This window comes from Ailuropoda melanoleuca, chromosome 1 (assembly GCF_002007445.2).
Source record: "Ailuropoda melanoleuca isolate Jingjing chromosome 1, ASM200744v2, whole genome shotgun sequence".
In the NCBI taxonomy this organism is placed as follows: Eukaryota; Metazoa; Chordata; class Mammalia; order Carnivora; family Ursidae; genus Ailuropoda; species Ailuropoda melanoleuca.
Window position 1 is genome coordinate 32485614 of NC_048218.1, and position 26107 is coordinate 32511720.

The 26107-nt window shown below is 37.6% G+C and overlaps 1 pseudogene; it reads left to right on the top strand.

Moving 5' to 3' along the window:
* The window catches only part of LOC109490365, a 43383-nt pseudogene that overhangs the window by 12037 nt on the left and 5239 nt on the right, over positions 1-26107 (top strand).

Consider the following 26107-nt stretch of genomic DNA (forward strand, 5'->3'; position numbering starts at 1 on the left):
GTCTCTACCAGCTCCTAGTTAAACTCGCACAGGAGTGGGAAGGATTTAAGCTTTGACTCTTGCCTCTTTGAAATACAGGCAATGTCTTGTTTCCTTTTATTTCTCAGATTCCAACACCTGGCTTTATACAGAGTAGGCACAAAACTAAATCTGTTGATGCTATAAATATTTATTTGCTTTAACAAATCCTAGGGCAGAAAAGAACACAACTTAGAAACTGGTTCATAAAAACTGCCCTCCTTGTACCTTCCTGCAGTGAGAGAAACCCGTTCCTTGTTTTAAGCTGACTATACCTTCTTCCAGGAGAGGGCCCTACACACACACAGTTGTCTCATTGGGGCTCCATTCACCTGTGATACACCCATTAGTAGCGTTCAACCCAGAGAGTAGGTCAGCACAGTACAACCGCCATGAAGGAGTCTACTGCCCCCACTGTCCACATCATGAAAAGCACAGCCCTCTCTGTCATAAGCCATTTTCCTCTACCTAGAGGAGAAACTCTGTAAGGTCGATCGACTTTTTTAAATGGAAAATAGTACTGATTTTCCTTTTCGGATGACCATTTAAATGGTAAATATAAGTTTTCCTTGATTAACAACAGGAGGAAAATTGGTAGGAATGTTAAAAACAGAATGTAGCCACAGGTCGACCTTCAATTATCACTTCTCTTTATTATAAACACTTTTCTTTTTTTCTAGCTGTTATGGAGCTCTCCCCTAAAGACGCCAGAAACACAAATAAAATCAGCGGTCACCACGGCATCTGAGTTTTCTCTGGTTTCTTTGATGTGTTTGTTCATTTGAGTCCTTTCTAGAAGAGCAGAGCCATTGGTACCATATGTCATGAAATAAATACCCTTTTCCAGGGCATGTCTTTCCTTTCCTGCCTTTCTTTTTCTTTCTCTTTCTTTAATAAATAGAAACCTTCTTAAAGATTTAAGGAAATGGATGGCTTAGAACAACTACCATCAGTCAAAAAGTCTTGTTGAATATATCTCAAGGGAGCTACTTTACAAATCCTGCAGTGCATGTCAAATTCCATCAACTTCTTAAGAGGCCAAAAGGTCTTTTGACAGGGTCTCAGGATTGTTTCATCTCCTTAAGCTGTCCTCTTTGATGCAAACAGTTTTGATGCTCTGAAAACCAGCATTTGTATCTATTGCTCCCAGTCCCCAAGGATCATAATTTTTTTGACTATGGAATCAATGATGTTACCTAGGTGGTTTATTTAAAGACAATTTTGTTGTTTCTATGTAATCTTAGTGCTGTGTCAGACATTCTCCTTTTAATTCAAATGACTATTTTGCTCTATATAGTAAGGCTTTTGCGAATCCTAGTCTTCTAAATTAATGGAAAGCAGTTCGCTGTTAACTGGAATTTGTCCTTAGCAGTTGAACCTTATGCTATACACTATTAGTAATGAGCTTTGGATAACTTCATTATCACCAAGGAAACATATCTCCATACACCTAGGGTAAGAGAACTGCAAGGCCATTGTCAATATTTATAATAGGCATAATCTGGCAGTTCTGATCAATGATTCAATTCATAAATTATGAATGGAAAAATATAGATTGTAAGCATCTTCCTCTATGTTTATAGACTACACTGTGCTGGTTGCAACAGCAATGAATTTCACAGTGTTGCATTTGGAGATGATCCTAAATCACTGTGGCAATTATTGAGGTTTTTTAGGGTCTGTAGTCTGCAGCACCATAATTTTAACTTAATAGGCTTAAGAATAGGCCTGTCATCCATCCTTCAGAGCCTTCAACTGAATGATATAAGCCCAAGATACCATCCTTTAGATCTCAGATACAGCTATGAAGAGAATATATATATTCCAAGATTTGGGGGATTCTAAGCTTATGCTTAGCACAGTTTCTAAAAAGGACTAACCCTACTGAGCTTACCAAATCCCCGAGGCCCAATTATATTTCTTTGCTTCAGCATCATTTTTCAGATGTTTTTACCACTGCTGGTGAGCACAGATAACATTTGGGGTCATCAATGAGGGAATGCTTGAAAACCAAGTCATTAAATATTAAGTTCATTATGATTTATTAGCGATTACCATCGTTTCCTGAAAACGTTAGTATTGATTACAAAATCATATAATCTCAGAATTGAGAGTTCCTCAGGTGTAAAATGGCCTAAACCTCCTGCTGCAGCTTTAGCCTTCCATCTGGAGTTCTTCAACTATGTTAAGACAGCTATCATACCTGCCCCTAGAGTTTTCTCTCCTCCAAGCTAAATATCCTTAGCTTCTTTTTACTGTTCTTAATATATGGTTCTTCCCCCCCCCGCCGCCCCCACCCAACCTCCATCCAACCTCAGTCACCTTTCAAGGCTAATAGAGTCTTCAAAGGCATCAGCTTTTAAAGGCTGGCACATCACACTTGATTCATATTGAGCTTACAGTCAAATTGAAAATCCTCAGGTTTTTTTTGCATGTGTGTCAGCTATAACTTCTACCATTTTTTTTTTATTCAATTAGACTTTCTGACCTAAAAACAATTTGCATTTATCCTTGTGAAATGCAGGTAGTCTGTTGTTTCAACTTGATGTTATTCCCCTGTATCTTAATTTGAGTCAATAACCTCAAAACAATATTTAAAGTATGTGTATCAAAAAGACAAAAGCAAGTGCAATAAGTGAGAAGAAATGATGAAGGGAAAGGAAAAAAGGCCAAATTCTTTCACTTAATCTTCTTATCTGCAGATTAACAGAGATTTATGGATCACAATAAGCAAAATTGTGTGGTCAGAAATTCTATTATGTTAAGATATATTCAAGCTGAAGTTTCCAGTGACTGTAAAAAAAAATCAAAGAATGATTTTATTTAATAAACTTAAAGTCTTTCTTAGCAGAACTCAGTCATTTTTAGGAAAACATAAAACTATTTTTAACCAAAGACAATTAGATAAAAGAAACCTAGAAACTTTTTATTTTCTTCCAAGATTTTATTTAAATTCGAGTTAGTTAACATATAGTGTAATACCGGTTTCAGGAGTAGAATTTGTGACTCATCACTTACATCCAACACCCAGTGCTCATCACAAGAGTCCTCCTTAATACCCATCACCCATTTTAGCCCATCCTCCCACTCACCCTCCCCTCCAGCAACCCTCAGTTTGTTCTCTATAGTTAAGACTCTCTTGTGGTGCCAGGGTGACTCAGTCAGTTAAGTGTGGGACCTTGATTTCAGCTCAGGTCATGATCTTAGGACTCCTGATTTCAGCTCAGATCTCCGATGTCATCTCCCTCTGCCTCTGCCTCTTCCCGCCCCCCTTGCTGGCATGCGTGTGCTCTCTCTAAAAAAAAAAAAAAAAAAAAAAAAGTCTCTGGTTTGCTTCCATTTCTGTTTTTATCTTATTTTTCCTTCCCCTATGCTAATCTGTTTTGTTTCTAATTTCCACATATAAGTGAAATCATACGGTATTTGTCTTTCTCTGACTTATTTCGCTTAGCAAAATACACTCTAGTTCCATCCACGTTGTCACAAATGGCAATATTTTGTTCTTTTTGATGGCTGAGTAATATTCCATTGCATATATATACCACTTCTTCTTTATCCATTCATCAGTTAATAGACATTTGGGCTCTTTCCATAACTTGGCTATTGTTGATATTGCTGCTTTAAACATTGGGGTACATGTGTCCTTTTGAATCAGTATTTTTGTATCCTTTGGATAAATACCTAGTAGTGCAATTATGAGGTTATAGGGTAGTTTTATTTTTCACTTTTTGAGGAACCTCCATGCAGTTTTCCAGAGTGGCTACACCAGTTTGCATTCCCAAAAACAATGCAAAAGTGTTCCCCTTTTCCCACATCCTTGACAACATGTGTTGAGAAACCTAGAAACTTTTAATTTAGTTTACAATTAAGTCAGATGAGTAGTTTTAAGACAGGATTTTCAGACTCTGTTAGGAATAGACCGATAGTCTCCATTGTAATTGTTCCAAGAGGATTTTTCATAAGCAACACATTTTTAAAAGATATGTATATATTCCCTAAATATATACGTATATATAAATTGCCCAAAGATCGTGTCTAATCAAATCATTACATATTCAAAGTCACTAATATAGCCATTAAGTAATCCATATCTTAAGCAATCTAAGCATGTAAAACATTATTTGCCAATTTAATGTTATGAAAACCATATAACTATTTTAACCGGTGCACGTCTTTAATAAAAATGTAGTGAATGCTCTAAGGAAAAAAAAACATTAAGATATTCAGGGTTGAATTCATATAGGAAATATTCCAAAATCAGAAGAGTTCAAATGTTATTTTATTAAATACTGCCTACCTATCAATATCTAAGGATACCTTTCAGGCTTGAAATCAAAGTTCAGTTCACTCCTTGAATATCAGTTTCACTTTCGTATTTGTTATTAGAAGCTTCAATCATCACCGATTGATTTACTTACCCACTAACTCAAAATTATGCTAGATGCTGATATGTCACTAAAATTTCAGTGGATAAATGTTTCTAATTCCCCTATGGAAATGTGATCCATGAGGAATAGATCCAAATTTTGCAAATTAACATATGTTTTTGGGGAGTGTGTGGTGTTTTGTCAAACAGCAACACTTCCTTTGAAAAGCCAATGATAGCTGCTCTTCCTACTCATTTTAAATCTGCTCTATTCAAGTTTATATAATTTATGCAATGCTATTTGCAATATCCAGCTGCCTTGTAGTTCTGTATATTTAAGCAATATAAGGAAATTTTCAGCAGCATTTTTACTTTTAGAAGTGCTACAGTACACATAAAGACCTTATTTTTCAAAGTATTATAAACTACTAAACAGTCCTCCTATTTGGGTTGCATTTGGAAGCAAGTAATATTCTTAATGCCTTAACTATTTTCAGATATGATCTTTTGTAATGCTTACATTTGAAAATAAGTAGGCTTAAGCAAAACAATTCCTGCTAATCATTTAAATGATATGATAAAACATTTTATATGAGCTGGCAGTTCATCTGAAAGCAAAAGAAGGGTTAGCAAATCATAGTCAGGATTATATACACAGTCAGTATAGACAAAGATGGTCATACATAACCATGCGAATAGGTACAAAACTAATCTGTCCTCTCCTTCCTCGGTCTTCCAGTTTCTGCTATATTGTTAGCAAATTCCATAAAAATAATGATATTGTATGTTTTTTCAAACTTTCCTATCCATAGGGTCATAATAATTATTACAGTTTTTAAGCCAAGAACTGCCAAAACAAACACTTCCGAGAGTCCTAGAATTGTTTATCGCCAATCAATGATTCATAAGTATTTACGTGAAGTATTTTTAAAGCCAAAATTAATTCAAAATTTATAAATAATACATCTGCCTCAGTTTGGGTTGATATAACAAAATGCCATAAGCTGGGTCAGTTTTAAACAAGAGAAACTCATTTCTCACGGTTCTGAAGCCTGGAAGTCCTAGATCAAGGTGCCAGCATGATTGGGCTTCTGATGAGGGCCCTCTTCTGGGTTGCCAATTGCCAATTTCTCCTTGTAATCTCTTACAGTGAAAAGCAGGAGAGAGCTCTCCGGGGTTTCTTTTATAAAAGCACAGTCCCATTCAGGAGGGCTTCACCCTCTGACCTAATTACTTCCCAAATCCCCACCTTCTACTTCCCTCCAACAGGGGATTAAAACTTTAACATAAGAATTTGGTCCATATAGCAATATCTAAGCCAAAAGGGCAATGTGATGCAAACTACAAACAGAGTTTTAACCAGAGACATTGCATCAGCCTCACTCATGTGGAATCTCTCCCACACACAATCACCCAGAGTCCTGGCAGCATGAAAAAGCTGAATGACAAAAACTAAGATTTATTGAGTGCTTCCCCCATGCCAAGCATTGTGCTTAATCTGTACGTGCATTAATTCACCGGATATGCAGAATTTTACAAGGATTTGTGTGGTCTCTAAACATGGTCAACATGTCACATTGAGACCCAGCTTGAATCCCTTTAGAAGTTCAAACAGTATGGTATCTTTCTGGATACAGACATCTGCACCTTAGCACCTAACACCCAATGTCACAATACCACATACTCAGTTCTTCTTCTTATCAAAATTTATCATTCCCATCATTTGGTCCTCTGACAGAAAATAAGTCTAGTTGTGGATTAATTAATGAATTCAATTAGAACATTCTCAGTTCAGGTTATAAAATAGCATATCATTTTATTTTCAAAAACGCGTGTGGGTGTGTGTATAATTATAGTAATGACTGCTTTTTATTTTTGGTTTTGGAGACTCCTACTGATTTTACTCTCTGCATTTTCTATACTTCCTATACTAGTCATGCATTACAATAAAGAAATGAGTAAGTAAAAGTTATTACCAAGCCCAGCAATATAATAATAATAACCCTACAGTGTATCAGCAGTGAAGGCACTAAATCTAAGTAACAAAGTTCTGTCTTTCCCTTTCATATATTTCCATAGTAGCTGATACATTTTTGTGAAATACTGAATTGCATCATAAAGATTTTGCTTCTATATGTTCATATGCATAGAAATGCAGAAAAGAGAGCTCATGTGATGTGTTATGAAAAATGAAATAATTTTTGACTACAAAAGAATTACCTGTCATGCAAAACAGCACTCAGGTTGCACAGCAACTGTAAAACTCTGTTTAAATAAACTACCCAAGTAACATCATTGATTCTTCAGGTCCTTAGGACCAAGAGCAGTAGCTGTAAGTATTGGTGTTCAAAGCTTTAAAAGTATCTGCTTCAGAAATGACAGCTTCTACAGATGAAACAATTCTGAGTCCCCTTCTAAAGATTCTTGGCCTTGTAGAAAGTCAGAGGATATTTGACATGCATCACAGGGTTTTCTGTAAAGTGGTTCTCTTGAGTGGTATATAAATGAACCTTTTGCTAGATTTCTCCTGAGAGGGTGTGGACTTGGCAGCTGGGATTCAAGATCAGACTCCAGTACTAAAAAGATAACTTGGTCATAGGGAATTATGAGACAGAGGGAAACCAGGCCCCACCAGCAGTGCACGGAGTTGGGACACAGAAACATGAGAGCCAGTGATAACTGCCCAGGGACGAGTTACTGAGAGAGTGATCCGAAAGGCAGGGCATCAAAAAGTCCTTTACTTATCTCTTAAGAATTACACAGAANAATAAATAAATAAAATCTTAAAAAAAAAAAGAAAAAGAATTACACAGACCTTAGGAAACATTTTTCATTTCAAATTGACACTTTGTAGTCCAGAGGGGTCAGCTACTTGCTAGTGTATTCAGTTTATTGGATCATAATTTTATTTTATTTTAATGGCATTTGTTTATGAAATATGATTTCCTAGAGCATTAAGTCCCCATTTTATAAGTACTAAAGCATAAACACAACAGACTGTGCTGCAGTGGTGTTAATGTTCCCAATACAGATGAAACCGCCCCTGAGATGGTCTTCACAGGGCCCTGATATACCAATCTTGGGTCAAGACCTGGGTATAGACTAGAAACAAACATTACACGATGTGGTCTAATATCAGAAGTAAATATGGAATATTGTTACCAACTGAATGTTTATGTTCCCCCAAAATGTGTATGTTGAAACCTTAATCCTGAATATGATGGTAGTAAGACCTGGGGCCCCTGAGATATAATTAGATCACATGGGTGGAGCCCTCAAGAATGGGATGAGTACCTTTAAAAGTAGAGGCCAGAGAGCTAGCTTGCTTTTTCCTGCCATGTGATGATGTGATGAGAAGTGCAACCCGGACGTGGGCTCTCACCAGAGCTTGACCATACCAGCATCCTGAATTCAGACACCCAGCCTCCAGAACTGTGAGAAACATTTCTGCTGTTTAGAAGTCATCCAGTTTCTGGCTACTGAAACTCAAATCGACTAAGAGAGACACCTTATCTACTCATTCTGCTCAGTTACTCAGAGCAAACTAGATGACCCAGGCATCTTGGACTCTTCTTAGTCTTCAATCCAGCCTATTAAGTGAGATACACTTTCAATTCTATTTTCAAAATGCTGTTCAAATCCAGCTTACCTCTATTCCAAAACCTAGTTAATCAAAAAATACCACTAAATTTTACTAACTGATATTCAGTCTCTCCCATCCCTAATCCATCCTACATAATGTTAACATATTATTTACTTTCTGAAATGCAAACTGACCTATCCCTTCACTTACAATTATTCTCCGGCGCTTACAGGATAAAGTCTAAATTACCATTGGACATTCTAGTTTTATCTCCTGTTCTCACCGACTAAAAATCCCTGAGAAGGGATGTGCTTATCTATTTTAATAATAGCAAGGAGGCCACAAGCTGAGTGAATGAAGACAAATGGCAGAGGAACTGATGTCAGAGAAGTGAACGAGGAGGACATAATGAAGGCCACAGGAAGGTGTGACTTTAGTCTGAGTATGAGGGGAAGCCACTGAAAGGATGTGACTAAGGAGTGACTTGGCCTGCAAGATTAGACAAGGTCACTGTAGCTACTGTGTGGCAAACAGAAGGGGAAGGGGTGGGAGAAGCAAAAGAGTAGAAAGGAAAATATCTTGGACATATTTTTGAGGTAGAGTGAAGGATTTGCTAATGGACTGGATGTGGCATTTGGGAGACAGGATGGTAAAGGTTTGTAACAACACCCTTCCAATTATTTCCATTTTCCCAATGAACTAGAAAGTAAAGTCTTATGCTTAAAGTGAGGCTGCATGCAGAGTTGGTGTTGAGTTTTAAAGAGAAAGGAAAGGGTATAAAATAGTCATGTGGGACAGAAAATGACTGCTCAACAGTACTAGGGACATATTTCAGTTATGGTCATAGATCTAACATGAGTCTAGATACATTGTTGTGGGTTTCCATCCATATCTGTTCAGCTTCAAATACGAAAAAATGGAGAAGACAGGTAATTACATTTAAACAGAGTTTGCGGGGGGGACGCCTCGGTGGCGCAGGCAGTTAAGCTTCCGACAGGGTTTTGGCTCAGTTCGTGATCTCAAGGTCATGGGATTGAGTGCTCAGCAGAGAGTCTGCTTGTGATTCTCTCTGACCGCCCCCCTACACATGTGCTCTCTCTCCAAAATAATAAATAAATAAATAAATCTTTAAACAGAGTTGGGGTTTTGCCTGATGAACAAGACGAAGTGAGAGAAGGACAAGGGGGCAGAGAATGTATACAAGGGAGTGATTACAAGGCATAATGACATTTAAATTGGGTGAGGAAGAGTGAGCACAGGAGTGGCTTAAAGAGCCAGTGAACAGGTAATGGGATCAATGCATGGGGTGGAAAGACTATCGGAGCTGGGTACTACACTTAAATATATATATAAGAGGTAGTAAACTGCTTGAAAATTGAAATCACGAAGGAATTGGAGGTGTTGTAATGGCAAGTTCTAGCATATGACCATCCATGATAGGAATGCCTGAGGGAAAGTTGAGGAAAAAAAAAAATAGAAAAAAGGAAGTCAAGAAAGTGAGAGGTGTTATTTATTGAAAGTTTATCCACCTGATTATTGTAATCACAAGGACTTTACAACAGGATATTGGAAAGAATGATAGTGAGTCAGGAGCTAAAACCTGTTTCAAAAAGAGAAAAAGAAAAACAAATACGACAGAGTGAAAGAATATGCTTTGGGGATTAGAATTGGACTGCAGATAGTGGGGGTAAAAAGTTAGCAAGTGCCTGAAGATGCTGGGGATTATGTGAATGGAAAAGAGAGTATGAACAAGTAGTTCAATATTAATATATGACACATATAATTTAAAATTTTGTGGTAACCTCATTAAAAAAGGAAAAGAGAAATAAGTAAAATTAAGCTGAATAATATATTATTTAACTTAATATATCCAAAATGGTATCATTTCAACATGTAATCAATATGTAACTTATTAACGAAATATATTACATTTTCTTTCTTTTTTGGTACTGTGTTAAAAACCCAGTGTATGTTTTTCACATATAGCACATCTCAATTTAGACCATACACACTTCAAGCACTAAATAGGCACACATGGCTGGTGGCTACCATACTGGAGAGTGGAAATCTAGAGATACCAATTACATAAGCATTGTGGTAGAGATTCAGAGGGTTTCTAGAGTCGCCAATTCAGAGTTTCTAGTGAAATAATGTACCCAGGGAGAAAACCAGATTTCATTAGATTGAGAAGGTGAAAGAAACATTCAGAAAGTGAAGGAGGAGAATACAGAGACTTTGTTTATGACCATCTGTGAGTGCCAGAAGACGGTGGAAGATTTTCGGGTCTTAAGGAAGATAATAAAGCCAGTTAAAGTTGAGGACGAAGTTGGGATAGAAACCCACTCATTCAGATTTATTTGGGATTCCCAGCTAACTCCCAAAGCAGGTCTTCCTGAGCTTTCTTCTGGTTCCTAAAGGTAGTGTGTTGGGGGAGAAAGGGGGTGAAGGGTAAGATTTTGTTTAAGAGTCTCTTGCAATATATTACTTCCAATTTCTCTAATAGGATCCAAGGTAGGACTATAGAAATGTTAGATTGGCATGCTCCCAAGTTTTCCACTAATCCTATTTATATAGATATTATATTTTATTTCAAGCCCACCAGATTTGCTAAAGAAAAGAAAAATAATAATAGGTATTCACACTGACAGGGTCATTGACTTCAAGGAGAACCTCTAAATCACTATAACCGAATGAATATAATGATCATACCTTACCTTTATACAGGTACAAGAATAGATACAAATAAACTAAACCCTGAGATTGCGAAGGAGATGGTATTTCTTAGAAATTGACCCTAAAGATATAGTTTCACTCAAAAACGAACACATTAGAGTTGTCACCAGTTATTCTCACCTTTTAAGCCAGCACATAAATAGCCAAAGCTGAGAGGGAAAAAACTGGGAGGAGTCCAAGAAGTATTTGAAAATGTAATGGTTCTAAAACCTAATGGAACTTCTCATAGGACTTTACAGAAGCCTCACCTCAATCAGGTGATTTCCCAGACAGCAGGGGACAATCATTAGCTGAAGGCCAGGAAGCTCCAACGGAATCACTGCAGTGGATTCTGTTCTGTGTATCTATGTGTGTGGTAAACGTCATTTACTTACTCTGTTATGGGCTGAATTGTGCCCCCCCTCGACCACCATCAAAATTCATCTGTTGAAGCCCTACCCCCCAGTATGACTCTCCAGAGACTGGACCTTTAGGGAGGTAATTAAGGTTAAATGAGCTCACAAGGGTGGGACTCTTGTCCAACAGGACTAGTGCCCTTACAAGAAGAGGGAGAGATATGAGAGATCTTTCTCCCTCCATGCACAGGCACAGAAAATTAAGGCCACGTGAGAATGTAGATAAAAAGGCAAGCATCTACAAGCTAGGAAGAGAGGCTTCACAAAACCAACCCTGATGGCACCTTGATATTGGACTTCTAGCCTCCAGAACTTTGAGAAAATAAATTTCTACTGTATAAGCCACCCAGCCTCTGGAATTTTGTTACGGAAGACTAATTCATACACTATGGAGTTTGTACTGTTTTTCTTTATCTGTTGGAATCCTGTAACAACCCTGCAAAGTTGCTCTATAGTTTTTAAAGATGGTTTCCATGAACACTCTCACTTATTTCTTATATTTGGTAGGACTTCTTGGGTTACAAATCAAAGTATGAAATTCAAGACAAGTTTGGCAAGAGATTTCTATACAGAAGACTCAGATGAAACCCAAAGACAGAAAGGTGAGTAAGCACCAGGAAGGCATGGAAAGCTGCCTAACCTCTTGCTCATGCCTCATCTGTCTAGATATGATTCCTAAGTTTTTTCCCCTTCTTCTGCAATCCATATGATAAGTCTGGGAGTCATATCTCGGGTTGCATACTATAAGTCCTGGCACAAGCATTTAGAGTCAGTGAAACAATTCGTCATTCCCTTTCCCACAACTACAGGTATCCAATAATGGAAGTTTGGTTTCATTGGTTTACCTTGAGCCACATGCTCACTCCCATCCAATCAGCTATGGCCAAGGGATGGGGCACAAAGAGGCAGACATACAAAATGGTTAGTGTCCTCCCATGGGTGGATGGACTAAATAAGGTGTCCACCAAGTGTCAGAACAAACCAGAGAAGTTGGCCTTATCATCCCCATCTCATATTTCAGGGAACTGAAACCCTCAATTGTCCAAGGGCACACAGGTTTTAAATGGAATCAAAACAATTGCTTCTGATTCCACATTCCAAGTCTGTCAACTTTACCACCTGACTAAAGTGATATATTGCCTCACCTTTAAATATTTTTAACTGAACTGAGGAATTAGCCTTCAAAATTCAAATATAGATGAAACTGATGATTATTTTAGAAAGATATATTTCATTCATTGAATTTATGAGGCTGATATTCTTTCAGCAGAAACTAAGTTGTATAAAAATGCAGATTTCTCCCTTAAGTTTTATGTTGTGAATTGTCACATTATATGTGAAGATAGCTCATTTTTAAATTGCACTGATACTCTATCTTTGGGGTAGTGTGAAAAGAAGTACATTTCATAAAAATATGAGTGATGAACTAGATACTCTTTCTTCTGCATTCCTAGGACACACTAGCAAAGAAAAACAGCAGGGAGTCCCCATTACTGTCTCCCTTCTATTTATTACTGGAAGTCAGTAGCATTGCTTTCACTTAATTTATGTTCAGTTCTATGGGAAAAGGTTGTCATTAGTTACCGAAGACAACAATAACAGTAATAGTGGAAGTCACCTTGATAATTCCACTTAAATGCGTTTACTTTCAAAACGAATGTGATTTTATAAAATCCCACGGGATGTTACTTTTTTCAGGATTGTGATATTTTTCAATAGAATTTTTCATAGGAATAATACAACTTTAAAATACATACAAAAAAGTTTTTCCTTTTGTTTTGTATTGCTTTGCAGGGTGTCAAATGGACAGCATCAGAATACTTCTAATATGCTAGTTATAATACTGTCCTTAGCATCTGGAGAAATTTTCTTTTATTAAAGATTCCTAAAATATTTTGCCCACATAACGTGCATATTATAGCCTCAATTAGGGAATGGAGACACAGGAAAGTCTATAAAAACTCTCTCTTGAGAAGTCTATTATATACTACACAAAAGTATGTTAACCAGTCCTTTACATAGTGTCTGAGTCGATATTCTATCCAATAAAGAATTAAAATGAAAGAGGTACAGCAGAAGCTCTTTTACTGCTATTCACTTTTTTTTACAAATCATAGGAAAGCCATTCTGGGTTTTGAAGGCACCCCACATGGCCATCCATCCCATGGTCAGTGAAGCAAACACTCCCTGTGTCACTTCTTTCTTGTCTTCCCTTGCTCCTCAAGTATTCTTTTGTAATCAGCCTCTGGTAATGGTGGACCTTTCTGTCACTCACAATCGGCATTAGATCCTGTCCATATAAACCCAGCGCTGGATGAGAAAAAGAGAGATTGTGAGGTAAAGACAAGAAGATAATAAGGGTTTCAAAAGCTATGTGGTGTGTTTATACATGATGACGGGATATTTACCAGTCATTTTACACGATTTACACTTACCCAGACTTTCCCTTTGCTCTCCGTAGTCTCTGATCTTTTTCTAAAACATTTCCCCTTCCCTCTCTCATATGCAAAACCAGATGAAGGGTTGACAGCACCTCCAACTAAGGAGTCTACCAAATGAAATGCCTGCTCCCCAGGGTTAAAAAAAAAATGGAGATTTTTTGCGTGGAAATCCTCCCCTCAATTCCCCTCACTGACTTCCCACTGCTGTTTTCCATCTGTAACTTATTTTCTCCTTGCGGACCATTACAATCCAGCATAGTCAACTGGCTCTATCTAGATACACACACATGTACCCAACCACCTACTACTCAGGCCTCTGTGAATATTACCTTTGTATGCTGAAAAAATTATGTACATAGTTTATGTTGTTTAATCAACTTAATGTCTCTAGGCAGATGTACATGCCATACTGCTGTGGGGGAGATATCTTAATGTAAAACTACAAAGTGAACTCTCCTAGGACTCAAAGAAGTTAGAACTCGAAGAATTTCAGAAGTCCTTATAGTTCAAGCTTCTCATTTTACACAAAGGAAGTGAAGCCATGAGAGTGAAGTGATTTGACCTAGGTCTCATAGTTCTTCAGTGTGTGCAGGGGGACAGTCAGGGAGGGGCAGGAGGCTTGATCATAAGCTCAAAATGAGTCAACAGCTGATATGTTTACGTCATAAGCAGAGTTAAAGAATAGACTTCATGAATTAACAAAAGCTGCCTTATTATATTTTAGGTATGTCTATATGAGGCCCAGGAAGGATAATAGCAATGACCTGGTGGGGGTAGGAGGTAGGGGTAGGTTGGGATCTGTAGCACATCACCTTACTAGAACCCTTTGAAACATCAAAAAAAATTTCAGCTCCTCCTCTTCCTCTCTCCCTTGGCAGGGAAGGAGCTGGGGGTAAAACTATTCCATCACTGCAAGTCAACATTGTCCACCTGAAGGGTTCTTTTTGTCCATGGTGAGATTATTCAAAGTAGTGGGTTGCCAGGAACCTCTGCAGTAGATAGCACCTCTTGGAGGTCAGAAGCAAAGAGTAGTCGGGGTAAAAGTCTTGGTAATTCTCTGGATATTAAGTTGGTTAGTGTGGTCACTGATGTTTGATTTATTATCATGCTCTGTAATTTACATAGTGCTACATATATGTTTTGTTTTTATCAAATATTTAAAATAAAACTTTTATAATATGATCCAAGATTCTTTTTCTTTTATATTCATTTGAGACAGAGATACAGAGAGAGAGTGCATGAACCTGGGAAGAGGAAGAGGGAGAAGCAGACTCCCCACTGAGCTGGAAGCCCAAAGCGGGCTTTGACTCAGGGCTCGATCCCAGGACCCGGAGATTATGACCTGAGCCGAAGGCAGACACTCAACCACTTGACCCACCCAGGCACCCCATGATCCAAGATTCTTACGGACAGTGAAATTATTTAAGAATGGAAACCACAGAAAAATACTTTCAGACATGCAAGAATTCAGGGCATATAATCTACAAATCCTTCTTGAAAAAAACGACTTGAGAATGAAATCCACCCAATTAAATTGTGAATAGAGACACCATTATTACCTTAAAAAAGTTAATGGTGAGCATTAAGACCTCTAAAAGATAGAACCACAACTAAACAATTATGGGAACGATGGTAATAGTCAATTTTCAATTGAATATGTTACTTTTTGTCTGAATCTCCTCCACAATATTGGGCCAGGGGAACTATCTACTCTAATTCCCAGTAACTACATACCCTAATTATCTGTATTTATTCCCCCCAAGGTATCATGCGTCACTCTCAATGCAATGGGGCATTGTTTCTGAGGAAGTAGCAACTCATGCTGTAGACGTCACTAGGCACTGTGGCTGCTCCCTCCCCTCTCTCTCTCTCCATCCCTCTCCCATAAGTATCCACATCTAGATCCATATGCGCGCGCACACACACACACACACACACACACACTTCATTGGTTCTTCTTCCAAGAATAGAACTCTCAGTCTTTAGAAAAGGCTTCAATTAACATCTTTGAAAGGACTCACTTCTCAACAGTGGTTTCTACTTCTAAATTTTCCAAACATAAGTCATCTTCTCTCATTGTGACAGTAAGGATGACTTTAGGATTAAATAATTCACAGCTTCTCACACCACCCACCCAAGACCCCAGTATTTTTTCTTCTCCTAAACAACCTGTACATCATAGCCAGAGATGCTATCAGAGACCTGAAATTAACACCAAAGCAACATAGCTGTGGTACCTTTGTGCTAAGCCAAGACTGAAAATAAATGCTGTAATTAGAGACTACAAGAGCTCCTCCCCAGCATAGCTTCATAGAACCCAATTTAATACTACAAGGACACTAATAAATGGTTCTGTCATTCCACACTTAAAAGTATCTTTCCTCTCCATTCTTTTTGTTTCTATTTGGCATGGCTGATGTTAAAACTAAAATGTCTTCTTTAAGTGTGTTGCATCTTACTGGCCAATGGACAATCTCGTATTAGTGAAGAGCACAAGATTAATTTCTCAAAAGTTACCCTATGGGTTACCCCCCTTCCCCACCATATAAACATATGCATGTGAATGCATGTACACACACACACACACACACACGTTAGCATCAGTGCATAATATAAAAATCTCCTGAGGGTAGGAAAAGTCAATACGGTCAATCCACTTGTTTTCTTGGAAACAGAAGCGTGAGTTTCCCCCACCTCCCTCTAAATGGTTCTAAAGAACAACAACTCTGCCCTTCTTTAGTATCCCTAGTGGCAGGATTGTTCTCTGGAAACATTCTGAAGCCTCAGGCTCCCTTTAATCACATGGCTCTACCATTCCTGATATTACCAGTAAAAGAAAAATCTTAACAAGAATATTTATGTGATGATTCCCAAAGAAAGTAACTAAACAGCACTTCATCGATAGGTCAAATTCTATTATGACAGAAACTATTTCGATAAAATTTCCCATATAACAAAAATACCCAACTGATTACCCTTTATTTCAGAAAGTTTTTCATCAAAACTGTAGGCTGAGGACCACAGCCAGACTCCTGTAGAGTTCACTGTAATAGGACCTGATTTATTATGAGCCTGAAATATTCTCATTCACATAAGCTATTCATAAGCAATCCTCTGTTTTCTGTATTGACAGTTTCTCTATCAGGGATAGATGACATCAAAATTATTATTCTCTTTGTGCAGCTCCAAAACACATAAAATTCATTGTTTTTAATCAAGCCATTTCACTTTCCAATTCACAGATTCTTATTTGCTATGAGTCCTGTTAGTCATTAGTATAAATTAGGATGGGTCTACAATTGTAATGATCCATGCCTTTATTAACCTCCTCCGTTTATCAAGCACTGTGATTTAAGAGATATCAGTTCTGCCTACAAAGCCTGCAAAATTAACATCAGTCCCTCTGGAAATAATCATGAAAGAAAGCACTGTAACAACCTGAGCCACAGAGGACCATCATCAATTCATAAATTTAAAACTTACGGAAAGACAAAAGAGTAGAGATACATATGCAAATACGTGCGCATCCATCCAGGAATACGTTACCTCAGGTGTGTTGGATTTAGTTACTCCAAACACTGAATGCTAAGCATGTAAAGATCTGGTAATAGGTTTTAAATGGAGGTAGCATTGGGGCGCCTGGGTGGCACAGCGGTTAAGCGTCTGCCTTCGGCTCAGGGCGTGATCCTGGAGTTATGGGATCGAGCCCCACATCAGGCTCCTCTGCTGTGAGCCTGCTTCTTCCTCTCCCACTCCCCCTGCTTGTGTTCCCTCTCTCTCTGGCTGTCTCTATCTCTGTCAAATAAATAAATAAAATCTTTAAAAATAAATAAATAAATAAATAAATGGAGGTAGCATGGCTTAATGGACTAAGCTCTAGGACTTAATGGAATCAACGAGTGAATTTTAAAACCTGGTCTGCCACTAAAAGGTTATATCAACTTTAGGAGTCACTTAAATTTTTAGNTAAATGGAGGTAGCATGGCTTAATGGACTAAGCTCTAGGACTTAATGGAATTAACGAGTGAATTTTAAAACCTGGTCTGCCACTAAAAGGTTATATCAACTTTAGGAGTCACTTAAATTTTTAGTAGTTTCAGGCTCATTACTTCCAGTCAGTAACATCTGAAATATTGTCGGCCAAAATCCAGCTTATAAGTTGGAAATTTACTAGGAAATGTTTCTGTCTTGATATGTGTCCATATACTTATATTTTTATATCTATATTTTCTCTTTGCCTACATGACTGACTTAGGACATAATGGTTAAATGAGACTTTACTTTTTACTTCTATTGCCTTTCACACAGTACCTTTGTAAACCTATGGCTGCTAATGAAAGGTAACCCTCTTTTCTCACTTAAGACAATGGTAAACATTAAATCACTTAGGTATTTAGACTAGAAATGGTACAAAAAGGTGGATGTGGTCTGACTCTTCAGAAAAATTCTATTCTGATATTCTATCAGTCACGTTTCCTGGTGCACTAATGATTAGTACAGAAGGACCACTGAATACCAAACATAATCGGAAGGCAAATTCTAATCATCCTGTCTCTGGATAATTACTTTATAATCATATTTGATTCCTCACATTCTCTGCCCTTGGATTAATGCTAACACACATCATTTGAACCATTGCTCCAATCATTAGCTATCTAGACCAAAATAATAAAAGATGGAAATTGTAGAAAATGAGTGTGGACATCATGAAAAAGACACCTCCTTCTTTGCTTGTTTATAATTAATTCTTCAAAATAGCCATCCAATAAAGTTCTAGCATCCTTTCTCATACTGTAACTTGTGTCCTGGAGTTTGACATCTCAATGGAGTGGTTATGCACTGGCCTAAATAATCTCTCTGCTATTCACTCCACCATTCATTTAGCAAGACTAGTGATACAGAAGTGACTAGTACAGGAGGAAATCCTTACCTATTAGGAAAACAGACACATGACCAAATATACATTAACATATGACAAAATATAACAAGTGATCTCTCATTTATTTCTTTCAAAGAACCAGTCACTTGGTTGAGTGCTTTATATGGATTATCTCAGTATATCCTCATACAACCCTATTGAGAAAGGTACTGTAATTATATGACATTGCGCAGATAAGAAAAACCAAGGCAGAGGATAAATTATTTTCTAAAATCATATGCTAGAAAGTGGCTAAACATGGATTCAAACTCTTGTATTTCAGACAAAAAGTATGAAATGGGAACCCAAATGGAAGCCTACAGGTTAGAGCAAAGCTGCTGTAATTGTAATAAACCATATTTATTCTCAAAGGTTAGAGCAAAGCTGCTGTAATTGTAATAAACCATATTTATTCTCAAAGAATAAAGTCTTTGCATTCCAAATGCCGTCTTAGTTCTGACGTAGGTTTAAATGAATCTTCTACAAAACCTACCTTGCCTAAGCAGTATTATCCTGTGGATTCATTCTGTAGGACATTCCTATCCTATCATGTCCGATGTAAAGGAAGAAGATTTGAGGAAAAGAAAGGAGAAGGTGACTAGCAATTATTGAGTACTTGCTCAGCTTTTGAAGGCACGAGGCAACATATATTAATAAATACTTGAACAATTCTAATATACAGGAATTGTCAACTCCATTTTACTGATGAGGAATTTAAAGCTTTGAGAGATTAATCAATTCCCAAAGATTATCCTGGTTGGGACTCAAGTCTACATTTTTTTTTTTTTTAATTTAAAAATGCCTGGGCATCTGAGTGGCTCAGTTGGTTAAGCATCTGCCTTCAGCTCAGGTCATGACCCCTGGGTCCTGGGACTGAGTCCTGCATTGGGCTCCCTGCACAGGGAGTCTGCTTCTCCCTCTGCCTCTCTCTCTCTCTCTGTCTCTCATGAATAAATAAATAAAATTGTTTAAAAGTTTAATTAATGGGGCGCCTGGGTGGCACAGCGGTTAAGCATCTGCCTTCGGCTCAGGGCATGATCCTGGCATTATGGGATCGAGCCCCACGTCAGGCTCCTCTGCTATGAGCCTGCTTCTTCCTCTCCCACTCCCCCTGCTTGTGTTCCCTCTCTCGCTGGCTGTCTCTATCTCTGTCGAATAAATAAATAAAATCTTTTTAAAAAATTTTAAAAAATTTAATTAATTATTTTTAATAAATAAAAATGCTCATGTTTTTTTCACCACACTAGGCACAATATCCCGCCACCCTCCCTAACACCCCCAGCATACAAAGTTGAAGCTATTTGCTCATTTTAAACTCAAGTTTTGTTTCCTTGTATAGATTCAATAGAATTATTCTGAAGGAATAATTTCACTGCTTAAGATGTAGTATTTCAAATTTCTAGTTATAAAAGGGGTTAAGATGAGGGTTGGGGATCAAAGAGTTCATCTGCCCATATAATCCCTGTTATCTATTAAAACAGATTACATAAATTGCACTCAATAAGACAAAGCCTTACCATTATTTGATTTGCAACAACACATGTTCACCCTTCAAAACGCAAAAAGATGGCATAGGCTTTCGCAGAATTATGTTCAGATACCATAGCTAATCCTTTGAAAGAAATCCAAACTGATCACAAAGCCTTTTAGAAGACCATAATTAAAAAAAAAAAAAAGGAAAGGAAATCAGCAATGTTAAGGAAGATGAAAAATACACATGCTGATCAAATTAGTCCTGGAATCTAGTATTTAGTTGATAAAATAGCTTTATTCTAGAAACCCTCAGGAAATGAATGGATGGCAAGGGTTAATACAAATGTGACCCTCATTAATAGAGAAGAACAGCATCAGCTCTCTGGACAATTAATTTTTCAACTCTGTTTGAGTAAGGTGACCTCTCTAAGTCCATACCTTAATAACTCTGTGCAACGTTCCTATGCACTACCACCAGTGCTTGATGGGAATAAACTGACTCGAAAGATCTGCCACTTTCTATATATGCAAAGTAACATCAACCTTAATCAGAGAGCTGGAAATGGAATGCTAACTGGAATTTTGCGCAGTTGACCATGAATCAGAGACAATGTCTTTGGTAGAGTGACAAGAATAAGCATAGCCCTGAGTACCCCAAACGTGAAGATCTTAAGACTATGAGAACTTCTTTGCTTTGATAAAACCTGACTAACCAAAAAACTGGCTGAAACCTCATTTTTTGTCTAGACCAAACAGAAATTTCTTGAATCCTGAATAGTCCTCATTTAAAGTTGGGAAAACCAATAAGGCCCCTAGAAACTGTCAAGCCACAAGCTGAGCATGAAGTCAAAGGTGGCAAGATAAACCCAACTTAACATTCATAATCACTCATTATTCAACATCAGAAATTATATGTCCTATGGACCTAAAACACCCTAATGCAATCCAGGGTGGTACAGGGATGTCAGCTGAGCAGGTATATTAATCCAGAGTTGCTGATGGTGCTCAAGTTTTCTGGGTAACAGCATGGGGCAATGTCCTAAGGATACGTTGTAACAATATGGATTATGGCAACTGGTGATTCAACATATTCTTGTTCTCTTGTTCTTCATAAAGCTTTCTTTTGGTAAATATCACTCAACACATTGTCAAAGGAAAGGTACCATGCTGCCCATTGTTATCCTAGGATAACTATAATGCCACAAAAATATAAGTTGGCCCTTCTTGCTAAGGATAATGCTATCAGAAATATGTGTGGCTGAAAACATTCTGGACTAGGATAACAGAGACCTATGTCTATGGTCCAATCCGCCACAGACTGACTTATTTCTTCATTGGTAAAATGAACCAGAAACAAAACATGGCAAATAATGAACATATATATATATGCGTGTACATATACACAAATATATTGGAACTACCACGTCAAGGGAAGCAAAAACAAAGGACCCATCACCTACATACTACTCTTTAGTCTCTAAGACCCCTTGATAGAGATTCTAAGGTAGCTAAAAGCTAGTTGAAGTTGGTAGTATTATTCACAAATACATTACCATAAGACAGTGGGTTTTCAACAATAAGAAACTATTTTTTCAAATTTGACTTTTGCTACCCCAACTATACTGGGTATATATTCCATAGTACTTTCTGGGGAGAAAAAAAAAAGTGTGGGGAAATCACTAAATTCTTTAGGACATTTTAATCTAATTCTACTAGTTTAATGTTCATTACTGGTCTAATGTTCATTAGAAATCACAAAATTTCCACTGATTTATAGAAGAAAAATGAGTAGAACAAACCAATTAAGCCATAACTCTGAGTGTGAGTGAATTCAGTGCAGGATTCAATCTTTATGAAAAGGAAAATAATTATGAGAATCTATCAAAATAGGCTTAAAAAGAATAAAATGACTTGCAGATAATGTCAACTCTTCTGTGAGAAGCAAAGATAGATCTAACCCTCCCTTGTGTAAAGTCACTTCAGAGAGGGGAGGATAGGGCATCTCCTGAGTGAGTCAATGAACTTGTGACCAGGTGAAATCCCTTCACCTGAAAGCAGGCTCCTGTATCTCACCTGTGCAAGTGCAATGACTCAGATGGTTATGTTTAAAGGCCTCTATTACCAATGAGAATGTCTACAATGTTCACCGTTCTCAAATAATTACAGAAAAAATAAGAAATTACTACACGGTTCCTTTCAGTAAGGTAAAAAAACAAATTCTTTAGCATTACTGGGGACTTCAAAGTGATTAGCCACAAAAGACCTACTGTTTATTATTATATACAAAGTACAGGAATTATGAGGTTGTCCCGGGAATGTAAGACCCAAGAAATGTGATATACAAAATACCAAAATGGCAAATACAATAAGAGGATAAATCCTGATCATCTGACAAAACTAAGTAATTACATTGTGATAGGAGATTTATGAAATTTGAAAAGGAAGAGAAAATGCAAACTTAGAGTAATTTCATTAGTAAAAGGTAACTAATCCCCCAAACAAATACATCAATTATATCCTTGGTTCTGCCAGATTCTGGGCAAACTTAAATGGAGTAAATACTATAATATTCTAAAGCTGACTGGCACTAACTTCCAACCTATGCCTAGGTGCCCATCTTCTCATTAAACTAGCAAAGTTTTTTTTTTTTAATTGAATGCCCAGAGGAAGTTTATTACTATTTTCACCATGTGAAAATCTGATTCAAAATAGGTACAGTTCCTTTCTCAAGGCGCATGCCTTATAATTACTAATTCATTAATTTATCCTCATTACTGTCATTTCCATTTTACGTGTGAAGAAACTGAGAGACAAAGGTTTCGGTTCACTTGTTTAATACAGCATATGGTATATGTGATGTCAAAAGAAAGACATTGCAGAGAAGGTAAAACATGAATTGAATATTAGAAAACAGAGAGAAGATAGTCTGGCCGAAGGGATAGGGCATGAGGAAGGCTTTCTGGGCAGAAGGAACTGCTTCTGGGCTTTTGAACAGAGAGACACAGAGGGACAGAAACAATAACATTTCAGAGCTGGGTATTGTTGGAGAAGAAATATTAAGGTGTACCAACAGAAAAAGTTGGACAGTTAGGCTGGCTCTGGGTCATGAGGCATCTTGAAGGCCATTCTTGGAAATGTATACTTTTCACTGTGGATCACTGAGGGAACATTATAGGATTTTAAGCAAGTATATTTGTAGTTCCAAAATAATCTTTCTGGTTAAAATGTTGAAAATGGTTGATAGGCAACAATTCTGAAATAAGGAAATTCCATTATAGTGGTCTTTCCTTTTATCCTCCCCCATCTTCATTCAGATATAACTGGTGTACAACATTGTGTAAGTTTAAGATGTACAATGTAATGATTTGGTATATCCCTATCACCTCACATAATTTCCTGTGTGTGTACGTGAAAACATTTAAGATCTACTCTCTTACTTTTCAAGAATACATTATTGTTAACTATAGTCACCATACTGTACAGTAGATCCCCAAAATGTATTCGTCTTATAATGGGAAGTTGATAACCCATGATCAACATCTCCACATTTCCCCCCAGCCCTTGGCAACCACCATTTGATTCAGTTTATACGAGTTTGGTTCTTTTGGATTCCACATATAAGTGAAATCATACATTATTTGTCTTTCTCTGCCTTTTTTCACTTAGCACAATACCCTCAATGTTTATCCACGTTCTTGCAAATGCCAGGATTTATTTCCTTAATAGCTGAATAATATCTACCTACCTACCTATCTAATCTCACATTTTCTTCATCCATTCAACCGTCAGTGAACACGAAGGTTGTAACCATGTTTTGGCTGTTGTCAATAATGCAGGTGAACAGCTGGAGGGGCTAGCCCTGAGCATGTGCACAGCAGTGCAGGGTTCAGCTGCTGGGATCTAGGCTGGCAACCTGCACTCACACAGCAGCCCACTCCCACTGTGTGGCTGATACTGGTAGCCTCTGCCCTTTTTCCTTATTCCAAGCCATCCCTATATATCTCAGCTTTGCTTGTCTCTGGGTGGGATGAAACTGAAGCGGGTCCTTCACGCACCGCCCCAAAAGGCTGGGAAAGTTGTTGCTCACCTTATTCTCTGTTTCTGGAGAAGGAAGCTCTTTTCAGCCAAAGAATTCTTTCTTGGTGCTGGGCAGTGCCAGCCTAAGAAATGGGATGGTACAAGCAAAATAAAACTACTCCTTATCTTTTTGTCCAGTTATTCTCTGGATTTCTTGTTCCACAGTGTTGTTCAAGTTTCTTAAGTGGACTCTGGAGCTCTCCCAGAGCTATTTTTTGTCTGTAGATAGTTGTCTAATTGAGGATCTTTGTGGGGAAACAGTGTATAGTTTCCTATTTCTTCATTTTCATGACCTCACTCCATATTTATTGGTTTGCATATATCGAACAATCCTTACATTCCAAGGATAAATCACATTGATCGTGGGGGGATGATCCTTTTAATGTGCTGCTGAATTTGGCTGCTAATATTCTGTAGAGAATGTTTGCATCTGTATATATCAGGGATATTGGCCTATAATTTTATTTTTCTTGTAATATCCCCATCTGGCTTTGGTATCAGCATAATGCTAGCCTCACAAAATGAGTATGGGTGTGTTCCCTCCTCTTCAATTTTTCAGAGGCATTTGAGAAGGCTTTGTGCTGATTCTCGGTAGAATTCACCCACGAAACCATCTAGTCCTGCGCTTTTCTCTGTTGAAAGAATTTGATTAGTGATTCAATCTCCTTACTCACTGATCTGTTCAGGTTTCCTACTTCTTCATGATAGAGTCTTGGTAGGTTGTGTTTTTAGAAATGCATGCATTTCTTCTAGTTATCTAATTTGTTGGCATATAACTGTTCCCAGGCTTTCTTATGATTTTTTTGTACTTGTGTGTTTCCTCTTTCAATTCTGATTTTGAGTCTTTTCTCTTTTTTTCTTAGTCTAGCTAAAGGCTTGTTGATTTTATCTTTTCAAAAACCAGTGCTCAGTTTCATTGATCTTTTCTATTATTTTTCTGGTCTCTATTTCATTTACTTATGCTCTGACCTTTGTAATTTCCCTCCTTCTGCTAACGTTGGACTTAGTTTTCTTCTTCTTTTCGTAGTTCCTTGAGGTGTAAATTTACTTTAAGATCTTTTTTTTCCCCTTAATGTAGGAATTGCTATAAACTTCCCTCCGAGAACTGCTTTTGTTGCATCTCCTAAGTGTTGGCATGTTGTTTCCATTTTTGTTTAAGATATTTTTTTTTTCCTCTTTGATTTCATCTTTGATCTACTGGTTGTTCAGAGGTGTAAGGCTCTTTCCATAATCCATGTATTAGTGATTCCCTATTCAGGACACATGCAGAAAAAGTGACAACTGAAATGTATGAAGGAAATGAAATCAACAGGACTTGAGAAATGATTTGACTTGGGTAAGAAAAAGCCAAATATGATTATCAAGAATCTTGTTCCTATTACTGACTAGAAGAGCAAATTGCATAATAAAAGAGTAGAAAGAAACACACATATCTGGTGTGACAAAAATGGTACACCAGAGTTTTGGCGCATGAGGCTGATACACCTCATTGCTCCGGCACATCCTTGCTGTTATTTTCTCATCCTCTAAAATTGATCTGGGAATTCAGAGCATGGAGGTGGCTGGACATACTGACGAGATATTTCCTGTGTGACCCCAACTGGGGGCCAAAAACATGAACAAGAACTACCCTCTAGTGTAGTCTCTTTGGAGTCTTGAATAAATGGTTGCTATATTCTTCACGGTTTCTCCACTCTACACGTTCAGAGTTCCAGTCTCCCCCATCACTGTTTAACTCACAGAATATTTGTTCAGCTCACAGCCCCTGGTAGCTGGCCTCTTAAAATCTTGAAATGTGCATGATAGTTTAGAGTTCATTCACAGATTGGAGGTATCCTTATGCTAGTTTCTGGACCATTCTCTGTGATATCTTGCTGATAACTTCCCTGGCAATTACAGTTGCCCCAGCAGCCCAGACTGATCAGTTTCCTCCATCCAGTGAAACGACTGACTTCTACTTGGGCTCCACTTCCTCACCCGAAGTATTAGAAGTGCCTCCAGGCCAAAAACAGAGCAAATGTGGAGCTTATTTTCTGAACTCCTTTTCTCTTAAGGATCATAGTCTTATACAAAATTTCATCTAATATTTAAAATAGTTGCCTT